Raw genomic sequence first — 6,476 nt, forward strand, 5'->3', positions numbered from 1 at the left:
CGGGGTTATGTTGAGAAAATGCTAAAAAGGTTTGCGATGAGTAGCGCAAAACTAGTGAGCACTCCATTGGCGAATCACTTTAAGCTCTCATCAGAACAGTTCCCTAAGACAAATAAGGAAGCTGAATATATGGAAAAGGTTCCGTATTCTAATGATGTTGGCTGCTTGATGTATGCAATGGTATGTACTTGTCCTGATTTAGCTCATGTTGTTAGTCAAGTTTGTAAGTATATGTCTAAACCTGGTAAGCAACATTGGGAAGTAGTCAAGTGGATCTTTAGGTACTTAAAGGGTACTGTGGGACATGGAATTGTTTTTGGTAGTCAGCGGGATAATCCTTTGGTTGTAGGATATGTGGATTCAGACTATGCAGGTGACTTGGATAATAGAAGATCTACGACATGGTATGTCTTTACTCTTGGTGGATGGTCTATTTGTTGGAAGTCTACTGTTCAATCTGTTGTGGAATTATTTACAACTAAAGCTGAATACATGGCAGTGGCTGAAGCTGCAAAAGAAACTTTATGGCTTACTGGTTTAGTGAAGGAGTTGGGTGTTCAGCAAGGTGGGGTTCAGTTGCGTTGTGACAATCAAAGTACTATTTAATTGACTAAGAATCAAGTATATCGTGCTAAAACTAAGCATATTGATGTAAGGTTTCACAAGATCAGAGAGTTGGTTGCATCTGGAGAGATTTTGTTTCAGAAGGTACATACTGATGAGAATGTCGCTGATATGTTCACCAAGCCAGTTACGACAGACAAGTTCATGCATTGCTTGGACTTGTTGAGTGTTTCGAGTTGTTAAAGAAGTAAGGTAATCCAACCCACATTGAATGTTTCCGAAGGGGCATGATATTTGCAAATGTGGAGATTTGTTAGGTATGGCTCATAAATATACCGAGAAAGTCTCATAGTGGAGGTTACGATTATGTGGGTTGGGGGTGCGCAGTCTTGCGGTATGGTACAGGGTTATTTTTGTAAATATGTACCAGGGTTTATTTATTATAAAATGAGATGTAACCTAAACATAAGAGACATTGAATTGAATGAAAACTAGCGCCGCCTAAGGCACCGAGGACGTAAGCATATTGCTAAACCTCGTTAAAATTCTTGTGTTCTTTCTATTTTCTTTACCCGATTATTCAACAGAACATAATATAAGTTTAGAAATATTGACATAAATGAGTATATGAATATATCAGATACATTATATATGAATGTTTATATGTTAAATGTAACTATGATCTAAAACTTGTTAGATTCTTATGTGATACGAGGTATAATACAAAGATATAGGAAATCATATGGAATGTTGTAAGAACTAGTTAATAATAAGTTATGAGAATATATGTTTATATGACAAGCTATGTGAAAATGAACTAAGGGAAGATAAGAAATTAGTATATAAGAAATATGATATAGTAATTATGTGAAACTAGGATATAAACTATATGGCATTGATGTATAAACTATATGAAAAGGGGTACATGATGGTATAATAAATAATTAGTATAATGAAATTATATAAAGAAGTGAAAAAGTAAAATAAGTTATGTGACGTTGGTGTAAACTATATTATGAATCAATAATATAAGAATATGATATAGAATATGTAATAAGAATCTATGTGATTATATGAACATGCATGGAATGTATTACACTTTATGTGATATGTATATGTTATATATGTTATATGGTGATGATTTATATGTCTATATAAACATATGATATAAATTATGTAATAGTAAAGTATGTGAATACATGTCTATAAAATAATCCATGCGACTATAAGTTATGTGATTACATGATCACAAGATATAAGACATGTGATAAGAGACATGTGTTTATATGAAAGTATGATATGAGTTATGTGAAAGTGATCTATGAGATTATGCTTATAATATATGAATATGTGAAAATGTGATAAACATAATGATAATGCCTATGTTATGTGAAATGAGAGCTAGAGGTATAGTTGGCATGCCAAGAGTCGAGGGTTCTACGTAGTCCTTCGGAACATATATGTAATCCTTTGGAACATATATGCGGTACTTCGGTACACCTATTTGGTCCATTGGAATATGTATGTGATCCTTAAAGGGTAGTCCTTCGGGATATATATGTTATATGTGGTCCTTCGGGACATCTATGTGGTCATTCGGGACATTTCTACGTGGTCATTCGGGACAAATTCTATATGCCCCTAGTGGGACTTTATATGAGCTGCGGTGACAACATATGTACACAACCTCTATTTACTAACATATCTTTAGTTCTCAGAAGTATACATGGGCTAATAAAGAGATAACATAAAGAAACATTGTGTGAAGTAATGTGTTTTGATTGAAAAAAGTATGGTATGATGTGCTACAAAGGTTAACTACCAGATTATATGTTCTAAATGGATTAGTGATAATGACAATGACAATGAGGTGATTAGAATAATGATGATATGCGTGCATGGACATAGTTGGTTGTATGTGTTATATGATATGTATAAATGATAAGTATAATATTATATGATAAAAAGGAACTAGTGATAAAAATATATGATAACACTAAAAATGTGAATGATGATATATATATATGTATGTATTTGTTACATGAAAGGGTATATGAGGTTGTATGATATGATAGTATGAAATATGCATGTATTGTTAGAATTTATAGTTTACATTATATGTTTTATATGTCTCACTAAGTCATAGACTTAGCACCTGAATGTTTCACACGTAGGTTTTCGAGAAGATTAAGGAGCAAAGAGGAGCAAGACAGGTCAGCCTCTCCTTTCCGAAGATCAGATCAGAAAAGAGTTTTGAATCATATGTATGTTGTTTTATTGAAAGTAGTTGGCATGTAATTAATGTTTTGAATTATATATATGCTCTAATATGATTTAAAACTAATTGATTTTAATTAATGTAAAATATTCATTTTCTTGAAATGCGAATTTAAATGTTAGCTAATTTGTAAAGAAAAACGTTTTGAAAAGTCAATGTGATACCTTGGACTCATATCCGGGTCGGATACGAGTTGGGTTGTTACACATAACATCAGTACAATTCTTGCACAAACTGAAGCATTAACTTGGTCTCACATAGCCTTCAAGCCAAACTTTAACATATCTGACATACTATACTGATGGGACTATACATGCATGACTGACATAAAACAGACATGGGATAGGTTTGGTAGTGTGGTTGGAGGAATTTACGTACATCTCAGAGCAACACCCCATCCTACCTTGAATACGAAAAAGCTTAGAGGTAAGAACAAAAATTTACGTGTATCGAAAGCTTACCCAACTGAACTAACAATACAAATCTAATGCCCCTAAGTCACATAATACTGATTTTTCTAACCCACTCCTCACGAGTGTTTGGGTCTCGCACACTAATTAGTCCCTAAAGTACCTCGCGCACTGGTAATGACCCACTAGGGAAATTAAGGTAACCTTGGTATACCTTAACATAATCGGACTCACTAAAGTGAAGTCAGCATCACATTTATTGTCATCTTGCTTGTTCTCTCATCTAGAACATTAGGCAAAGGCTTACTTATTATCTGAGGAACTGGATAGACTGATCTCCGACTCGGGTTTATTTCTAAGTAGCGGTACTCTATTCGATCTTATAGTAATTCCCTTCAGAATTTCTTGAACTAAAAATGACAACTTACTTTTCATGGGTTCACTGATATTCTCGAAGCTCATAGTTTTTGCAACCACAGAATTTGATATAATCATCATACTGATTATTCGTATTCATCTACGTTCGAAGATACTTTGGTGTGTTACGCTTAATACAATTACTCTTGATGTAATATGCTCTTGCGAGTGTTTATATGTATACTTGGTCGTTTATGTTTGTCACAAACTAAGTCTTACTATTACAAATTGTCTTTAGCTCTTACTGACCTTAAATGGGTCTAATCTGACCATCCAAAGAGAGTAGTATTGATACTCAACTTGTAGTATCAATACCCTAAGGTCATGTATCAATACCCCTATGAGTATCGATACCAAAAATATATTCTGTTGCGAAATTGGGTCTTCAATATCGATACTGATACCCTGAGTATTGATACTACACAAAAATATACCCTGATTTTAAAAACTCAAAATAAACCTTATTTAGCTAAAAATCACCCTCCTCAAGGCTTGGATAATGAAAACCCTCTTTTTCATACAAAATAAACCCAAAGCTTAAATCTCCAAAATGATGTTGTTGGGGGAATTTAAGATGAAAATAAAATAAGAAAAAGGTTAAAGACCTTACCTTGGAGTTATGGCTACTTGGAGAAAATGAAGGAATAAGAAATGAAGAAAATGAAGAGGAAATGTGAAGCTCACGTGAAAGCTTGATATAAAACCCCAAAGTTTAACTTTAATTTCCATCAATGGTCTGATTACACTTCTAGTCGTTGGTCTTTAGTCTCATATTTAAAAATCCATTTTTGTGGCTAATTAGGCCCAAATATAACATAATTAAACCTAACAGCTTAAATCATGAAATCTATTAGGTTCATTTACCTTTCGGGTAAACCTGAAACTACTAGCCCAAAATTTGAGGTGATACATAGGAACATCGAGTTGACTGTAAAATTTGAGGAAGAACCATATTCAACAAGCAATGAAGGAGTAACTCGGTTACCACAAGATTATGAGGACGAAGAGTCAGTTCTGCTACGTATTGTGTTGAAAATATTTTGATGTTTCGATATAACAAATTAAGGGTTATTGAATTTTAAGATTTCACAATCATTTTTAAAGTATATTCGATTCAATTATTCGAATATCAAAATATTACTCCAAGTTTTTTTCAAAGATCAATTTCAATCCTTACTAAAGTGTAAAATTGTGTTTTAAACTTAAAATATTTTTGAAACAATTTTACAAAGAATTTAGAACCAAAATTGAGCCAAAAATCAATTTTATGAAGGGATGTACCGATTTACTCCATGATGCATCGATGCACACCCATTTCGAATGCATTTTATGTACCGATGCACAGGCCATGCATCGATGCACTCTTAAATCTTTTTAAACATCAATTGTAACTAGTGTACCGATGCACCCCTAGTGTACAGATGCACTAAGTCTTATAACGGTCAAAATATTTGAATTTTACACATAGTGTACCGATGCACCTTGAGTATGCATCGATGCACACATGCTCCCAAATGTTTTATTTAAATGTTTTCATACAATAATGACTCTATTGAATTCACCAATGATCCTCAATGTTCAGAATTGATTCAAGGTGTATTTAAACAAGCTTAGGATCCATTAATCAACAACAATTATGAGAGAAACAAAGAGAAAGCTTTAAACATCAAGTTTGAGTAATTCAAGCCAATTTTCATTCCATATTCATTTTTGCTTTCAAGAACACCATTTGTACTCAATTGTATTCATTCTTGAGTGTTATTTCTTTGTTATAGAATTGTGCAAACATATTTCCTTGTGAGGTTTTTCTGTAAGTTTGCAAATTTGTGTATTTCTCTTTGGGAGAGAGTGTTTTCAAGAATTTGTGGTATAATTCTTGAGGGAGTTGTAAGATTACTCTTTGTCCTCAAAAGAAAGAAAAAGTTAGTGAATTTATTGGAAAATCCTTAGTGTAGATAGCTAAGGTAGTGGACGTAGACTTTGGTTGAGAAAGTCGAACCACCCTAAATCGTTGTGCATATATTTTCTATTTTCTGCAAAAGCTTCCAACAAAATTTTAATTGCCAATTCACCCCCTCTTGGATATTTCGTCGATCAATTAACTCAACAATTAGTATCAAAGCCTCACTCATTTGAAGGTTTAATAACCTCTTGAGTTGATTCGGGAAGAGTTATATCAATATTCAAGTCATCAATGGCCTCCACTTCAAACTCCGACTTCGGTCTTGATTCTATGCCCGTTAAGAAGCCTCCTTTCTTCAATGGAGCTAATTATGCTTATTGGAAGAATAGAATGAGGTATTTCATTCAAGCAAGTGATATGGGAGCATGAAATATCATAGAAGATAGATACTTCATTCCTTCCACTCATTCAAGATTGTGAAGTGAAGTAGAGAGAAGAATGTTTCAGCTCAACTCAAAGGCTATCCATATTATTTTTTGTACTCTTGACCAGATGAATACGGAAGAGTTTTATCTTGTACAACCGCCAAGGAGATATGGGATAAACTACAAGTTACTCATGAAGGCACAAACAAGGTAAAAGAGTCTAAAATTAGTCTTCTATCTCATAGCTATGAAAATTTCAAGATGAAACAGGATGAAGACATCAAAGCTATGACGAATAGATTTTCCATGATTGTCAATGGTCTCAAATCATATGGAGAGATCATTACAAACGAGAAGCTTGTGAGGAAGTTAGTCTACTCCCTTCTAAAATCTTGGCAATCAAAGAAGACGACGATCATCGAGGCTAAAAACTTAAAATCCTTGACCCTCAATGAGCTTATTGGTTCTCTCCTCACACA

Source organism: Hibiscus syriacus, unplaced genomic scaffold (assembly GCF_006381635.1).
Source record: "Hibiscus syriacus cultivar Baekdansim isolate YM2019G1 unplaced genomic scaffold, ASM638163v2 tig00109957_pilon, whole genome shotgun sequence".
In the NCBI taxonomy this organism is placed as follows: Eukaryota; Viridiplantae; Streptophyta; class Magnoliopsida; order Malvales; family Malvaceae; genus Hibiscus; species Hibiscus syriacus.